The sequence below is a fragment of the Uloborus diversus genome, chromosome 5, assembly GCF_026930045.1.
Source record: "Uloborus diversus isolate 005 chromosome 5, Udiv.v.3.1, whole genome shotgun sequence".
NCBI classification, from domain to species: Eukaryota; Metazoa; Arthropoda; class Arachnida; order Araneae; family Uloboridae; genus Uloborus; species Uloborus diversus.
The window spans coordinates 70863708-70882993 of NC_072735.1; the positions used below are offsets into that span (position 1 = coordinate 70863708).

Here is a 19286-nt window from a genome sequence, read left to right on the forward strand (position 1 = left end):
ATACTTTTCATGAAATGTTTATAAATATCAATTGAAATATTAAAAACGTTTTAAAAAATTATTCAAAAAAGAAACATCAAACCTTCTCCTCTAGAAACCTCATTAAACTACTCATGAACAGAAATCATGCTGGTACATCATTATATTTACAATGGCAATACTATCCTTTATTGAGCATAATATTTCTCGGTTCATAACTTATTTAAACTCTTAACATGAGAGAAAACAGTTCTTTTTTTCTTTTTCTTTGAGGAAATTTGAAAGATTTTGTTTCTTAGAGCCCAAGCACGGAGAATACACAGCAGTTTTTTCAACAATTTTTTTCTTATCGTAATGGTTTAGCTTAAGAGTAATTTGATAATAAATTTAATCCCTGAGCATTTGAAAATTTTTAAGCGATCATTCTTGGAACAAGTTCTTTATAAAAAGCCACAGATACAATTATTCCGCCGATATTAATTTTTATCAATATTTTCTTTTCATAGAAAACCGTAGGTCGATTGTGATAATATTATTTGAATCGTTAATACGAGAGAAAAATTAAAAGTTTTGTGCATTAAATATGAAAATGTTTTCTCGTAACGTCAGAGGCGAGAAAAATACACAATAATTTTTGAACCATTTTTTCTACTCGTAATCATACGGAAAAGTAAATTTGCTATAATTTGAATAACTAAGCATTTTAAGAACTTTTAAGCGATAATTCTGAAATAAGCATTTGACAGTAACAGCACATAAAATCATTCAAGGCAATTACTATGCTAAAGTAATCTCTTTATCAATACTATAACATCAAATAGAAAAATTTTAGGCGAAAATATTTGAATTCTTAATAGTGGAGAAAAATGAAACATTTAGCGCAGAACAGTTGAAAATAATTTCCTTTGACAGTACAAACGTGACAATTACATTACAAATTTTGAGAAATTTTTCTAGTCGTAATCGCTAAGCCCAATATTAATTCGTAATTAATTTTTTAATTAGACAATTTTTTTAAAGGCACGTTTTTGGAATAAGCCCTTTATAAAAGCAACACACACACACTCACAGAAGCAATTCTTTTGCCAAAGTAAATTCATTATTAATATTTTAACTTTTAATCGAAAATCTTACGTGCATTGCTATTATATTATTTAAATTCTTAATAGGAAGAAAAATGTTTAAGATTTGCACAGGAAATTTGAAAATCATTCCTATTAACAGTACAAACATAACAAATTTTGAACGTTATATTTAACAATTTATTTCGTTATGTGTAAGAGTGATTTTTAATAAATTTTGTAATTGAATACGTTCAGGATTTTTAAATGCTTATTTTTAAAATAGGTCCTTAATAAAAGCGACACAAACAATCATACAAGCAATTACCCTGCCGATGTAAATTTTGTTCAATATTTTATTTTCTTATAGAAATCATAAGTATATTACGACTAAAAAAATTGGAATTCCTAATCGGAAAAATAAGAATCAAGTTTTTTTCCCAGAAAATTTGAAAACGTTTTTCTTGATTAACACGAACACGAAAATGGTATAAAAACTTTTAAGCGATTTTTCCAGTCACAGAAATTATGTTTAGAAGCAATTTAATAAAATTTTAAATGATCATGCATTGGAAAAAATTTCAAATGATTATTTTTGAAATAAACAGGCTTGTGATAACAACGCAGATACGCAAGCAAATCTTCTGAAATAAATTTATATTGCAATATCCCAATTTGTAGTAAAGGAAATCGAAAACGTATTGCTATTAAATGCAAGCAATAGAATAAAAATGACATTATTAATTATAAATGTAATTATTGTATATTAATGTACACTTTCATGAAGAAATATTATTCTTTAAGATGAAAAAGTAATAATGACTCGCTATAGTGTAAACAAAGAAAATACAAATCGATTTGCTCTTCTTTCACACATGAACAAACATGAAAAACATGCAGGTAAAGTACGATCTATAAGATTTTAAAACTTAATTAAGACTTACCTGTTTGACAGCACCCGGAAGATTATGTTATGTGATGCGAGGGATCCTTGGTAGGGCGGGGAAATTTAGGGCAAGATAACATCGCCCCCTCATCTTTAATGGCGTCACCAGGAATCCTTCTGCTTATTGGCCTTCCGGAATCGCCACCATCAAATGAAATTCAAAGCTGGGGCTGAGGAAAGTATGGAATTCCAGCTGAAGATATCTGCAGAGGACACGCCCGATGCATCCTGGGGGAAAAAGAGATTGGAGTATTTTGCAATAACCTCGATTGGGAAATCTGAAAAGTTATTGCTTAGGTCACTTACATGTTATTGGGATAGCGTGACAAAATTAGATTTCTTATCTTTTGGAAGCATTTTTTTTTTCACGCTTACAAAGTAATAACTAGGCGAAAGTGTTTCACTACTAATTGCTTTGTAAAAAGTTCAATTTTCAATAAAATAATGTTAAGGAGTAGATTAGCAAATGAAACTCTCGGTGAAGGAAGGGAAATGCTATATTAAAAAAATTCAGAAATCACAAAAAATAAATAAATAAATTTAAAAAAAAATCAATCAATCAATAAAAATAAATAGATCGCTTTAAAAATTCATTTCAAAAGATTTTAATCTTTATACTCAAAATGCTGTCTGAATTCCTCCTTATTAAACTAAATACAATGATATTTTGATAAAATATAATATTACCTATTTATAGTTGTTGTATATATATATATATATATATATATATATATATATATATATATATATATATATATATATATATATATATATATATATATATATTGGAGTTCTCCCGTCGACAAAGATTGTAACTGACCCGTTTTTATGAAGTTAATATGTAATCCCCCCCCCCCATTTTAACGAATGCTTAAGCTGCATTAAGTCAATGTCAATGAAATGCATTTTAAATAAATTAGTTTAAAATGCATTTTTTAACTGCGCAATTTTATATATATCCTTAGTGTTTTTAAGCATTCCTACAAAAATTAAAATGAAAAGCTACCGATAAAAAATATTTCTTTAAAATGTCTTGCTTTATTATTCAATATCTGCTCATTTATGCCATTGAACTTTGACACAAAAGAAGTGAAAATTGCTCACAAGCCGCGTTCAAGACTCTACGTTATAAACACTTATTTACTGCCACAAATTACAATATTTAATTTCTTTCTTCGTGAAAGATTTTTTACCTAATTTGTCTTGATTGAATAAGCTTTGGATGTCTATTTTCGACAATGTTATCGGCCAAATAAATTTTAATAAGACCTTTGACTCTCATTCCTCACAACATAATCAACTGCAAGCAAAGAATAGTTACCTCTGCATATGCAATAATTAAAGGCAATATAGTACGTGCAGTATTGAAAGACAATAATGTAAATGCAGTATTACATATTCTCATGAATGCGCAATAAGGAAAAGGAATCTCTTGTAAAACAATTTACAACAAGAAATGGAACGTGCTACAGCATTCTTCCGATACTTGGAAGCAGCGGGACGGGGGGGGGGGCATTATGACAGTTGAATAAATAACAGCATGCATAGTCCTACAGAAAAAAAAATTAGCTTCAAATCTATGTTTCTTGTTAGATGTGTGATTGGGTTTATTTCGAGAAATTAATTTTGGAAATATTGTTGAACAGTACTAATTGCATTAGACACAGAATTGTTCAAATGCCGCTCGTTTCTCCAGATTTAAAAGCAGTTAACTAGATCCAAATATAGATTAGTCTTTAGTTCTTATAGTCCTGTCGTTCGTTTAACATTAATTAAGTAATGAAAAAGGTGTCTCATATTAAGTCACAGTACGAATAATTTTAAACGCAGACTGTGTTTGTAACCATTTCAAAATTAATTATCATTGTTATTATTATTATTACTACGATTATTACTATTATTATTATTACTATTATTATTATTATTATTATTATTATTATTAATGTTATATTTTGCACTTTTTTAGATTTATTTATAAAATTTTCTGTCGAGAATTTCCTTCTGACTATACAAATAAAAAAATAAATTGAAAACGGTGGTAAAACAAATGAAAAAAAATCCCATATCCGCTTAACAATTAACTGAAAAATTGACAAAAAAAAATTATCGAATGTACAAAAAACCCATACCTAATATCATTAGTTATAAAGAAACAAACAATATCGCTATTTGCTATTCTCTGCTTACAGTGTAAGGATCTTTTAGTAGTATTTTTTCATTTAATCTGTTTACATATGAGTTTTTTTTCTTATTTAGTGTATAGAATATGCTCTAACAAAATAAATTGTTGGTGATAGGAATATACCAAAACCCTCCTCCTGGTTCCTCATAGCAGTGGCATTCAGCATGGTCAGGAATTAATTCCTAACTGCATCCATGTTTCGACTGCTTTTTACCGTAAAATCCTATTTTATTATGAAATAACTATAAACTTGATGATAAATTTGCTGCAAAATCAACTGTAATTCAGTTAACATAACTGTACAATTTTACTGTGGAACAGAATTTTACGGTAAACAGTATTGATAACATGGATGCAAATACATTTTACTGTGGATTTCTAAGATGTTTTTACAGTACTTGCAAACGCGTTTGCATAATTCCCACGAAGGACAAGCAATTGGTCTGTAAAAATCTTCACTCATGTTAAGGAGGATAACGTGAATCATATTTTTGCAATTAATTTATCTTATAGTTCAATTAATGGAATAATTATTAATAGTGATTCACTGTTTAATTTCTTCTAAATAATAATTTTAAACGAAAAAAAAAAAACTTCTGAACATTTTGAAGCAAATATAATAAGTTTTTTAACGTCACATTGACATTTTAAAAAGTGACACTGAACACCAATTGGCAACGATTTGCTACGTTTAAATTTCAATGAAAAGAGGAAAAAAAATTGAGAGGAAAAAATTCTAAAACGAGCAGTCTTACGAAATACACATGAAATGTGAAGCATTTCCTTCTGAAAATTCGTTCAACAATTCAACTGTCTAAATTTTACTAAACTTCAAATCTATCAATCAATAATGAAAAATGTTTCGTATTAAAACTTTGTCTCCATGCGAACGCGTGACCTATGTGTCCATCTTACTGTAACTAATAGTTTGTTGCTCAGAATGAATTTGTAAAAAAAATCCGTAGGTACAAAAAAATGTTAAATTTACTTTTTTTCAAGTTCTTCAGAAAAAAAAATGAAGCAATAAAAATAATAATAAAATAAATAAATAAAAAGCATTTTTTTTAAATCTCTGAATTGTATACAAAATGTACAATGCGCGTATCTATTACATTTAAAGGAGCAGCACTAACATTTACAAAGGTGTGATACACAGAAAATACATTTGTCAGCACTTTTATTCACTTTTTCATGCTCACTTTTCCATGCTGCAACATAGGCAAGATACGTGTAAGCATTTCTAAATAGGTATATTTCCTTGATGAGTGTAATTCTTGCTACAATGCTTGGATGTAACATTCTTCGTAAAAATCTTTTGGAGAATAATCTCAAGAATACTCTCGAAAAGGAGAATACTCGAATTGTCTCCTGAATTTTAGTTACAGTAATATCGAGACTTCTTTCTGTCTTTTTATGTACTTGAAATTTAAGAGAGTGACTCCAAATAAAAACACCTTAAGACGTATTTTTTAATAGAAAAAGTCTTATCTTTGATGAATTATTGGTAAAAAAAAAGTATTTAAGATTTTTCTGTCAAAAAAAAAAAAAAGATTTTATTTAAATACTTAAAATTAAACTTGATATTATTTCTTCACGAACAATCAGAACTGTTTATAAATAAATTTGCATGGTTGTATGTAAATATTGCGGATTAGAAAGCAAGAAGCATGGAACTGAGTAAAAAATATTTGAAGATATAATATTTTTATAAATTTTTGACTTATGTTTTACTAATAAATGGAACATTAAAAGTCATTTCAAGTTACTTTTTACCATCATTAAAAGTAGCTATAAAGACTTTTTCTATTACCTTTTTATTAGAAAAGCATTTCTTAAAATATTCAAAGTCTTTTACATTGTGAAAAAAAAATCTAAATGAAACATTATAAGAGTTAAATAACCTAAAAAGAATTTTATTTACATGCTTTGGCAATGCATTTTTAGATAACATGCTTACTATTGATGATTTTAATGAATTTTATTTATTTTTACGAAAAAAAGAATATTTATGATCATTCGTCGAATTTCAACATCAGGACGATATATATTCTCCGGACAATATTCTCAACTAACATCTCTATCTAAATGTGTACAATAGAGTGAATCCGATATTTAACTTGCGCTACATTATTATTATTTTTTTTAATGCGAAAAAATTTTATGGTGCACACAAAATAAATTAAACCTTGCTGTGCTTCTTAATGATAAAAATAACACATGTGAACTTCGGCAAAAAGTAGTACATATAATTAATGTTTTTTAACAGTTTTGTTTCTAAACATTAAATTACAACGCCGTATGTTCAGGGTAAGCCGCCGCTCTTGTGCGGGCTTCATGCCGAGCTTGACTTAAGAACAGACTTACACAATAAAAAATAAAAAATTAAAAAAATAAAATTGAACTTCGATATCTTGAATTCAAATTATGTTTTTTGCAATCACGAGTGTGTGTGTATGTAGACCTGTGTGTTTATGCGTGGGGGGGGGGGGGTATGTTTGTTTGTGTGTTGGGTATGTGTATGTGTGTAGGCATGTGTGTTTGTGTGTGGGGATATGTGTATATGTTTGGGTAGTTGTGTATATGTGTAGGTGTGTGTATGTGTTTGTGTGTGTAGGTGTATGTGTGTGTAGGTGTATGTGTAAGTGTAGGCAAATAAGTGACGCAACCTTTCGCTAGAGGAGCAGCATCGTGAGGCGGCCGGCCGACGGTGGTGCTGCAGAGGGAGGCGGGGGGAAAATCATAGGAATTCAAAACTGTCAAATGAGAACAGTAAGCAATCGTGATTGCTCAATAAAAATAATTATATCTGTATTTACAAAGTAAAAACAAAAAGAAACTAACTGATTTTAGTAAAGTGAACTTGATACTGTTTGAACATTTATTAATATCTGATGATCAGTCTCTGGACCCGTACTTGATCCAAAATTAAAATTTCTCTCGGTGGTTTTAGTCATCTTTTTTTTCTTTGTCAATTTACTTATAAATAGTGACTGCAATGACGGATAGTATACCGAATACCGGTATTTCGAGCAATTTTGCAACTTCGTAATACCGGTATTTACTGAGGTAAAATAACGGTATTTTCGGTATTAGCTGAAAATAATAAGTAGTTTAAATTAAAGAATTTTGAATATCAAAAATTCACGTAAATTTTAAATGTAATTTTCTCTTTCCGTGATACGGAACCAAAATCAATTTATATATGTAAATATTTGACTTCAAAAGCACGAGCTTATAGAATATCATTAAACAAAACTGGCAGAAAGATTTTAAAATGATATTTTCATTACTAAATAGTGAAATGAATCGCATTTTTGTGCGTTTTTTAACCGACGAAAACAGAGGAGGTTCTCAAGTCGACCCGTATATATAGGGGAAGGTTGCCGTCAATGAACCGGTTCCACATGACTAGACCGCGAAGATATTTCCCGTACCAGAGTTTGTGCAGACGCGTAATCAGTTTTAGTACCTTCATTTGTCTGAAAACTATCTACTGCAGGGTCGTGAATTAGCTAAAATTTTTTCATCATATTGTTAATCGGTCAGAAAAGGTTTCTACCATTATTTTTCTAATTATTGAGATTTTCATTTAGTTGTAACATGCTTTGAATATCACTAGTCAATTAAACGTGAACATTGACTTAAAAGAGAACATTGACTTGACAGAGACTTTCAAGTACAATTTTCCATACTTCATGTTTCATCATAATTCGTTACAACAGTAAGACCTATAAGAATATTCAAAGTGAGGCAGTTGCTATCATTGAACCGCTAGGTGTTTTCACGAATGGACCACCTGACAAAGTGGTTCATTCATGGAAAATCGCAAATATTGTTGTAACTTCAACTCAATTACCTTTGAAAATTGCTCAATTGTTTAAAAAAAATTATGATAATGAAAAAAAAGAAACTCTCAGTAATTCATAAAAACTCTTATACTTTATTGTACTAATTTCAAGCCCAAATTTTTTAATACAATTTATTAAAAAACTAAAACATAATAATATAGTTTCAAATACTTTTCCATTACTTAATAATCCATCCCGTCGCAAACTGATTATCTTCATAATATCATGGCGTTATTTTTCATAAGTTTTGCTTTTAACTAAAATTCTTTTCATGGTCAAGCAGTAGGGGAGTTTGACCAGAACATAAACATCTAAACTTAATTTCATTTTCAAAAATTAATAATGTGACTAAAAACCAGCCATGGCACGCGATAATGAAAATGAAAGTATTTTTCACTCATTTAGTTACTGTTTAGTTATTGAAAAGAAGAAAAAAAAGAAGGGAGAATTCTTATGATTAAATTACGGATTTTTTGGGCGTTTAATCCTCTACTGTCCAAATGATTATTTCAAATAGAAGAAATATTAATACACAAAATATATTAAAGACTAAGTTATTTAACACATATAAGGTGAATTTTTATTAATATATTTTTTTCATATTTTCAAAATGGGCTTGTGGCTGTGTGAGTGAAATATTATCTTGTGTCAGTATCAAAACCTAAACAGGTACCTATACAGGTGCACTCCGAACTTAAATTTTTGGGAGGGCGAAAGTTCTTAATTTGCCGGATGGAACTCTAAATGTCGCTGAATGATGATAATTTTGTCAAATGGTACTCGAAATGTTGTCAAACGTTGATATTTTTATCGAATAGAACTCCAAATTTTGCCGAATGTCAGATAACATTTGCCGAATAAGGAAATTTTCTGAAGGACACAGAAACTTCGCGTAATCTCCCATCGGGGTATCACTGTGTTCATATTCTACATTTATATTAGGATCTTCTTTTATTTTATACTCGTTACTTATTACTCCTCATTTGTGTTTGATGTCATCTGCTGTACTTTTCTTTTCTCATCAATTTTTCAAGATTTTCTTTCATACACCGGCCAAAAAAAAAAAAAAAAAAAAAATCATGGGGTTGGCAATTATGGCGACATACAAACTTCTTGTCATGATTTTACTTGATGCTCACTAGTGAGTTGATCGAATACCAAATATTCGGCCTATATTGCGGCCAAATATTCGGTATTTGGCCAAATTACTAGTGAGCGTGCCAAGAAAAATCTCGACAAGAAGTTCGCATGCCGGGATTTTAATTGCCAACCACATGTAAATATATTTTTTCCCGGCACTGCATTGTTACCTATCATGAAATATTTTTGAGCCTATATTTAAAAAAACAAATAAATAGAATTAATAATAATAACAAAAACGAACTGTTCAATAACTGGGATACATTCATTTTCTGGTCGAATTACCACACTCAAGTAATTATTGCATTATTTAAATTTTTGGTAAACTTATTTCGTATATTTTGAGGAATTTCTCTTTTGTTATTGCATTTACTCATGTATGTTTCAACTGTTGCCTTATATATTGCTTTTTTTTCTTATTTTAGAAATGGATTTTCATTCCAAAAGAACAAATCTTTCAAATAGACGTATGTGTGTCACTGGAGAAAAAAAAATGTGTATTTGAAGATGGTTAAGGTATACTTTGAAATCAAGGCTCTGCAAAGAAGCTCATGATCAGAAATTTCTTGTAGTATTTTGTAAATCCGCTTTGTATTATTTAAAAAAAAACATGTCTCGTAAATTTAAATTTTTAAATAGCATTAATTTTTTTAAAAGCACTTGCTCGACATCGTTTTTGAGCTTGAAATATATGCTTTAAGAAGTTATAAAATTGCTTTCTAGTTTTGATAATTTAAACTCTACAATGAAAACACATATCTAAAAAATTGAGCATTGATTATGCTACTTGCATACTTTTTATATTTTAGCATAATCTTTCATTCTGTAACATAATAATTCGAAAAATAATATTTTAGAATATGCTTTTACACAACGGGTTAAAGTAGATTCCTTGCAGCTGACAAAAGGAGTGTGTACATTTTTTAATGCATTTATTTAGCTAACATAAGAAAAAATTGGTCTTTTCTCAAAGTATTTGGTGTGTTACACTAAAAATAATGCAAATTTAATACAAATTGGTTCCTGATTTTTAAATTAAAGCTGACTAAATAATCTGAACTGACTCTTTTTGACCGAAAATCCGTCAACCATTTCATCTTTTTATATAAAAATATAGGTGAGTTTCATCAAATATTTTGCACAAACTAGAATTGATTCCCACTTAAGTCAGCGGGCGGATACATCACAGGAGACGTGGTTTTTCCCTGACTGATGTATTTTCCCAGCAAAGTTTTTGCCTTTGTCTTGAACGATAATTCTCGCGGCATATGGATGATTAATTTTCGCCGCATGTTAATTTTTGCGTACAGGTATCATTAATATTTTACTACGAGGCAAAGCACTAAATTAAATATATTTTGCTACTTTAATAGCTGAATTAATTACCTAAAATTAAAATGTAGAGATTAATTCTCTCAATTAGATTTCAGCAATATTATTACTTTTCCCCCCACTTTTATTCAGTTCCCCCTTTTTCTGCCTCTCTTGAAAAAAATAAAAGTTTAAAAAAAATACTAATTATCGCATATATCATTTGCAGCTATCTTAAGTCATAATTATTTAAAATTCGGGGGAAATAACATTATTTTCATAGGGGATTTCATAACGTGCAAATGACCAACAGTTTCAAGAAATTCAACTAAAACGCAACACGATTTATTTAAAAAAAAATTGTTTAAGATTTTGATATATTTTTTTAGTGGCGTATATAAAAATTGGAAACATTTTAGTTTCTGTCAAACTTTTGAAAGTAATGCGAAAGGAGCATTTCATCTTATTTTCAGCTTTGCACTAATTCTTTTCGGTGAAATCCGTAATTTATAAAATTATTATTTTTCTCAAAGCAGTCTTGAACGACCTAAAATCTTAGAAATTGTATACTGTCAGGTGAAAACTTAGTAGTTTGTTTTTTAGTCTCATTTCTTTAAAGAAAACTTCAAACGTAAAATAAATTCAATAGCATAAGGAGCTTAGCATCTCATTAATTTCGTTACATTACATATCGTTACAAATGTGTATTTACGTTATAGGTATTCTTTTAAAATATAAGAGCATGAAACCATGTAATTGTTTCAAAATTATTACTGTTCACCAAAAAAAAAAAAAAAATAAATGAATAAATAAATAAGCTCTATATTTTAACTATGAAGTTTCTAATAGACTGGTCATGTTGTGAAACAATTCCAATTCATCAATTCATTTTTTTTTTTTTTTTTTTGAAATGTACTTGGCTCTAGGTACCATTTGTTGTGAAAAACTTTCAATATTTTTTGCATAAAAATGAAAAAAAAAAGAAAAAGAAGTTTTATTTAATCGTTTTATGAGAGTTGAAAGTTTAATCCTTTGTTTTTTCATCGTGTTTGTTCATTTTATTATTTCATCAAGGTTCTTTCTGTTTTCGTTTTTTCTAGATACACTAGCTTAACTCTTAGAGTTTTTCATCAAAGAAAAAATATGCTGCTCGAATATTTGGAAATTATAATCGTCTTTTTAATTTCACTACTTCGTTGATGCCATTGAATATCATTATATCATTGCACCCTATCGCATTATTATTATTATTATTATTATTATTATTATTATTATTATTATTATTATTATTATTATTATTATTATTATTATTATTATTATTATTATTATTATTATTATTATTATTATTATTTTCCTCGTGTGCGTGTGATAGTAAAACTCAAAAAACCACGATTATAAAAATGAAATCCTCACAGTAAGATTTTGCCACTTAAAAAGACAATTGATTTAAATTATTCATAAATTCTTCAAAGTTGATGAACTTTATAATTTAAAGAGTCGATTTAAATTTGTTTAAAGGCTACATAAGGATCTAAATATATCTTCAGGAAGCTTCTTCATTTTACATTTGTTTTAGTTTCCTGCATTTCCAATATCATTTTCAGAATAGTTTGCACAGCATTTATGTATTGCTAAGTGTGGTAAACATGATGTTAAATTTAATGCCTTAGCAGCGGTCCTTTCTGTTTTCTCTTACAGTAAAATTAAAAGCATTAATTATTTTGAAAAGGAAATTTGAATCGGAGTATGCAGTTGACAGCTATAGTTTGCTGCTCATAAAAATTCACGCAAAGTTATATAAGTCTAAGAGGCAATTTCTATGTATTCAACAACATCACAAAGCTCTTAATGCATTCTAGTAACCAAGTCCAACACTTTTTACTGCTTAATGTTTTTTTTAAAAAAAGGGGGGAGGGAGATAGAGAGCAAAAGTCTATGTTATAAAATTCGATTTTTATAAAACATGAAATGGGTATAAAGATTAGTTAAGTAACCAATGATTTTACGACACATTATGAAATCCTCGTAGCAAAATCATTAGTTCTTAACATTTAGTGTTAGGCTAGTTCGACTAGCGCAGCCAGAAATACTTGATGGAGGGGTTTTTTTTTGACCAAAAATACCTTCAAGAGGGGTTTTTGATGAAAAATACCTTCTGAGGGGTTGTTTTGATGCAAAATATAATATTCTGAAGGTACTAAAATGTAGCTTCTGAAGGTTTTTTTTAAAATCAAAACAGCTCTTTCAAAAACATAAACTACTGTAAATACATGAAAATGTACATGTAAATACATTTTCACGTATTTCTGCCTTAGCCCTGGCTATAGGATGGTAACTTACTTAAAATAAACTACTATATTGGAATTTGTATAATGTTAAAATCAATGGTTCTTCGGGGTGTCTTCAATTCCCCCCCCCCCCCCCCCCGTGGCTGCGCCACTGAATAGCTCACTAATGTTTTGCGCGTTGCAAAGAAAATGTATATTTTCACAGAATTAGGTTTCCATAGAATGCATTTATATGCAAATGACAACAAAGCATTAAAATGTAGTGCGACTTAACATGGTAGTTTGTCATTACATATCTCATTGGCTTAAAATATATATATATTTTTTTTTTGTATATATTCTTCAACCAAAAAAATATTTAATATTTAAATAACATAGTTTTTTAAACTTAATGGCGAGTACCACTAAATCAGCCTAAAATTACTCTCGTGGAAGAAAAGGGTCAAAACAGTCTTTGCATGCATACAAAGTACTGTATTAGAATTGACAATAATGTTAAAATCACGGTATCTGGGGAATGCCCTCCCCTCCCCCGTTCGCTGCTTCACTGACGAGTGTAAATCTTCATAACAATTATAAATATTTGGGAAGAGTCGGTACCCCGTACATGCTTAATGTTAAGTTGCTAAACTTTATGTACATTTTTCTCAAAAAGTTTAAATGATAGAAACTTTCGATTTTCACAATATTTTCAAGAGATATATAAGAATGTACTAAAAAAAATTTTAAGTAAATTCTTGTTATTGCATGATTAATTAAATTTCAATCAATAGTCACTTTTTAAATGAAACAAAAGGCATACTTTGACCATTAAAACAACTGTTTGGCCAAAAGTCGGAGTCCGAAAACAATATTTTCACTTCAGGATAGTTGTGAAAACATTACAAAAAGTGGTGAAAATTTCACAGTAAGATGTGAAGTAGTTTTCTAGAAAAGGAACATGAGTTTTTAAAATAGAGATCATTTTGAAAAAATTGCGTTTGAAGCAAAATTGTATGTGTATTTTAATACATGTCACCCCAATTAATATTTAAGTTGAATTGCTTTTAAATTACATAGAAACAAGAATTTGGTGTCTCTTAAATAAATATTTTAAATATTTAAAAATTGATTTTTTTAAAAAATGTTTTCGAGTATTCATCTTATTCTCCACTTTTAAAAAAATTGATTTGCTATTCTTTATAAAAGATTCTTGTAATAAACTTTAACTGAAAGTTTTAATTTTGTCGCTAATTTCAAATGTCCCAATTGCATTTTATTTTCATATCCCCACCGAACTACAATGCTAAGTAAAATACTACTCTTTCCTGTGTTGGATCTTTCCTGAAATTTTGGCTTGAGGGCACACGCGTAGTGTGTTAAATGTAATGGAGATATCATCGATGCTGTTTCTGGGACTGAGACAGTATCTTCTCTATTGTCAACCGTTGACGAATCGCTGAGCGTTTCGGACATTAAACAAAATGACGCGTAATTATTGATGTCAACTGGCATTTGTATTAGCTTAATGGAAAAGGGAGGAGCTTCGAATTTAGAACGATTTCGATTAATCGCTTTGTGTCAGCGTTCGTCACTTTTTTGACAACTATTTTCTAAACCAAAATAAGCGTTAGCAGAGTGTTTTTTAGGAAGTAGTTGAAAATGTTTTTTTGAAAAATGACGGATCCTGAAATTAAAAAGATTGAGCATGTAAGTTTTTAAAATTTGTTGTAACAGAACTTTTTAAGTAATTAATCACTTACCTAATTTCTTGTTCGAAAAAAAAATGTATGATTACAAAAACCTATTCTTCTCAAAAGTATGCCACTTTTTTATGTTTTAAAAAATATATTTGAATTATTAGTTGTATAATAGAGAAGGGTCATTAATATGTTGTATACATGAAATTAAACTAAACTTAAGAAAGGAATTTAATTTACAGCGCCAACGCACAGAATTCTGTGATTATGAAATTAAATTCTGTGCGGTGATGAAAATTCAAGAAGCTTTTTTTAAGTATTTGCTAGGCATTAAAACTTTTCTTGATTGTATTTATCTAGATTTTAAAGAAAATGTAAGAGAGGAAATGCAAAATCATTTTAAATTATATAAAAAAAGCTATTAATTATAAATATTCTTAAACGCAAGTTAGGTATCTATTTTTGTGTCCTGTTTTAAAAATATTAAATATTTTTAAAGTGCTTTATCGTTATAATTTAAGCATTCCTACGGGCATATAAATGATTAGTAAAACTAAAGAGTAAGGTCAAAATTGTCAAAAAAGTGTTAAAAATTCCCAGAATATTTAATGGATACAACATAAAATAATCCTCTATTTATTTCATTCTTAACGAAAGAAACTAATTTCCTTTTCTTGTTGGTGAACGCTGCGCTTCTTTCAAATTCAATTACGAAGGCTATTATAAATTATTGAAAATAAATAAAATAAAAGAAAATTTGGTTTCTTTAGCACGTTTTTAGCGAGATAAACAATTTTTGGGTAACACATACTGCTTTCACGTCTGAATTTTTTTTATTATCTACTGTACATTATTAACAGAATATTGACGTGATGCTAATGGTTTTTCAGTGTTTTTTTGTTCAGTTAATTCCTGAATGTTTCACTTTTTTAACAAATTGCTTCGCTAGTTCAAAGTTTGAAACTACAGTGTGTGAAACAAAGTGTGAAAATATTTTTGGCTCTTAATGCGATGTAAAATTACGTCAGAAATACACTTGTCGCATTTTCAAATGAAAAAAAAAATTTGGGGACAATAAAATAGACTCAAAAAGAAGAAACGGAATATTTTTTCATTAAATTAAGCACTTACAGGGAAATTATTAAGGAAATTATTAATATACAATAATTTTGATTGACCGAGTATACGATTGTAGTAATAAAACAAAGCTTTCGATAACATTTAAAATACACCACTTCTGACTCACTTCATTAAAAGATAAACAGAAAAATGTCACTCACGAAAATCCTATAAATTATGTCCGACACTTTGCATTTTGTTAATCAATTTTTAAAAAATTCGGAAAAATCAACCGTATTTTTAAATTGATTCTCCATTTATTTGTGTGTAATAAAACATCAATGGTTTGTGCAAGTGTTATATATGAAGGGTTTATAAATATTTTGACCACGTAGTGGAACAGAGTAAAGAAATAAACCTTTAAGAAATCGTTCTAATTTTGAAGAGAAGTTACAATTACAGAACAAGCATAAAATAAAATAATTATCATAAAACTGTTATTCTGTCTATAAATTTAAGGAAAAAAGCTTCTTTCGTCATTAATACTAATGTAATTGAGAGGACAATCAATAACTCAAATTAATTATCAGCAAAAATAACAAAACTCGTCTTGTTTGTTGACAGCAGAACTCAAAGTGGCTTACTGAGCACAGAAGTTATACTGCTTACACAATTTTTCTACGAGGAAATTTGTTTTATTTCAAGTCGTATCGTCAATTATTTTTTGTATAAAATGCATAATTTAACTCATATTTTATATTGCTGTTGCCATTCAGCAATCTTAAATCACATTTTTCACCAATGATTTGAAGCTGGAACACTTAATATTCTCATTCTTGTTCCAAAGCAAGCTATTTCTAAGCCCATCATAAATTACTTATGTACGAATTATTTATGCTTCAATACCTACAATTAAGCTGAGAATCAATAAATTTGGTTAAATTATTAATTGGTGGCAATTATTAAAATTAATAAAAAAAGGTTCAAAAGCATATGAATTGTATTATTCTTAGCTTATCATTCGTCAGTTTATAGTATATGAATTGTACTATTTTTATGAGAATGATCCAAACTTTTATTTTATTCTTATTGATGCAAATATATTTACCTAAGGTATTATTTGGCTACCACGATTCGCGTTGTAAACTTTAAAAGCATTTTTCAAGTTAAGCAGCACCTATATTTGAAGTAAAATAATTATCTAAAAATGTAAATTTTATAGCAAGTATTCTGCTTTGTCATGTTATGTAAGTCTTGAATATTTCTGACGAAGAATGTTACTTCATTATGATTCATTGCAGATTGAAAATTTTATCCTGTAATTTACATACCTCCGTACTATTTTTCAAAGATTTTGCGATAGGCCCCATTGGCACCCTTACTTTTGCTTTCGTTGACAAAACGCTTCTGCTTAATCGTAATTTAAAACTAATTTATATTGCTTAAGCAGAGCAATGAACTGCTAAATGTTATAGTATTTGAATCGATTATTTCAGAAAGAGCCAATAGATTTCCGTCCAATAGATTTCCGTTGTACGTATGCCCTTTATGAAATAATCGATTCCGTTATGAGTTTGTTACAAAATATCTCAGAATGTCACAACTTTACTGACATGGACAAAGAATCAAACATTTATTAAAAACTGATTTCTACTAAAAACCTTTAAAAAAAATTGACAAATTTATTTTGTGTATTCTTGTGTACAGCCAATTTTCATTAGCGCTCAGTGAAATAAAATTCATAAATTATAGTCGTCAGCTAATATTTTCATGAAAAGTTTTGGCGTCAAAATTACTACCTGGGTGTAAGATCACGGTTTTTAAAATAAAATACATATGTAACATATACAACTTAAGATTGCTAATTTAGAACCCTGCGTACGCTTTGGACTTATCATATTTTCTTAATTAAGCGCAGAAGCTAATAACTTCTTTACTAATAATAAAGCTGAAAGCCTCTCTGTCTGTCTGGATATCTGGATCTCTGTGACGCGCATAGCCCCTAGACCGTTCGGCTGGTTTTCATGAAATTTGGCAAAAAGTTAGTTTGTTGCATGGGAATGTGCACCTCGAAGCGAATTTCAAAAATTCGATTTTGTTCTTTTTCTATTCCAATTTTAAGAACGTTTTTCCCGAGCAAAATCATCATAAGATGGACGAGTAAATTAGTTACCGTAACATGGGCAAGCCAGTTGGCGAGATATTCATCATACATTATTTAAATATACAGTCGAACCAAAACACCTTTTAATTTTCTACTACGGGCAAAGCCGTGCGGGTACCACTAGTGCAAAATAAAGCTGTTGGTATTTGGGATAGTATCACTTGCTTTTGAAAGAAGGTAATTAATTCTTTCCGCATTCTCTTGCCGTGCATAAGTTTTAGGAATCAGGGCTAGATACTAATTTTATTTGAAACTTTTGGGGTTCAATTTGAAGAATAGTAGGAAAAAGTCCATTTCTACCAAGTTGAAAGTTAACGATTAAATTCATTACATATAGTTTTATTTATAAAGAAGGAAAAAAATGAGCACATTTTGAAACTCTTAGAGAGAACTCTCCAGTAAAGTTTTCTTAAACATGTTGAGCATTTTTCTAACAAAGCCAAAATTCAAATATCTTCTTACATGAAACGAATCTTCAATTGTTTCTGTCCGTCTATGCAAGAGGAATTTAGATGATATTGAAAATGTAAACAAAAATAAATCTTTGGAATCGCACTTTATTTATTGCGGATGTTTGGGGCTTTTTTTAAAAGATGGTTTCGAATAGATGGCTTTTGATTTTCTAATTTGTACACTTTACTGCTGCTTAAACTCCTTATCTATTCCGGACAGTTTAAATGTCTGTCTGAAAATAATATCTATACATCATACAAAACTGTTGCCAGAAATATAAAGTGGTAAAATCAATACTTATCTTTTCAAAACATGATCATTACTTCAATATTTTAACTTACAGACTCAGACTTATATTAATGCCGTACAAATACTACTGAGCACAAAACAAAAAACACGTTTCGAAAAAAATAATAATTTTTTCGTGAAAACAGTTGTAGGGGTGCAAGATGCATATGTATTCTTAAATTTTTAACCCCATTAATAACTTTGAAATGCAAAATTTCTTTCTGTGATACAAAATTTCGGAAATTTTATCCGAATCATTTATTTTTTTCGAAACCTGATTTTCCGATTTTGAGGGTCAATAAATCAGAAATCTTGAATTTAAGTCATGTCGCCAATTCTGTTATGAGTTATTGCCAATCCTAGTATCACCACTCTTTTTATATACATATAAGTACTGTTATGAGAAAAAAAAATCACAGAAGGCAAATTATGGTTGCATTTTCTTTCTGTCTCATCCTTAGAAAAAAATCATTTTAAACCATGTAATTTACTGAAGTTCCCAGAATAAATTCAAATTGTTCGAAAATCACTTTTTCAAAATTATCGGATTACTTTCTTTTTTCGCTATGTACACTTGCTAGTTTAGACTAGATACTTTACAATTGAGTTAGCGATAATTGTTCTATTGAAATATCAAAATTAATTACTTCACAATATGTTGCATAATCAAATTCTCGGGAGATTTCTCTTCGAGATGTGTTCACCACTCTTTTGATTTTCCCTTACCGTAATCAAGAAGACTGAATTTTTGAGAAAATAACGAAAAAGAAAGAAAGCAAGAAAAGCGCAAAGAAAGCCAGAAGATGGAGGCAGCGCAGAAAAATTCCTTAAAGCATCTTTGTGTGGAAGCTATACTAACCAGACAACTTACATATTTTGACGTGATTT

General features: G+C 29.0%; 1 long non-coding RNA gene across 2 annotated transcripts in view; it reads right to left on the reverse strand.

Annotated features, from left to right (window-relative positions):
- LOC129222676 (uncharacterized) overlaps positions 1-19286 on the reverse strand; it is a 105994-nt gene that overhangs the window by 58887 nt on the left and 27821 nt on the right. For both annotated transcript variants that reach the window (XR_008580597.1, XR_008580598.1), the window contains exon 2: positions 1985-2214. This is a non-coding gene — a long non-coding RNA (uncharacterized LOC129222676). The remainder of the gene's footprint in view (positions 1-1984; positions 2215-19286) is intronic.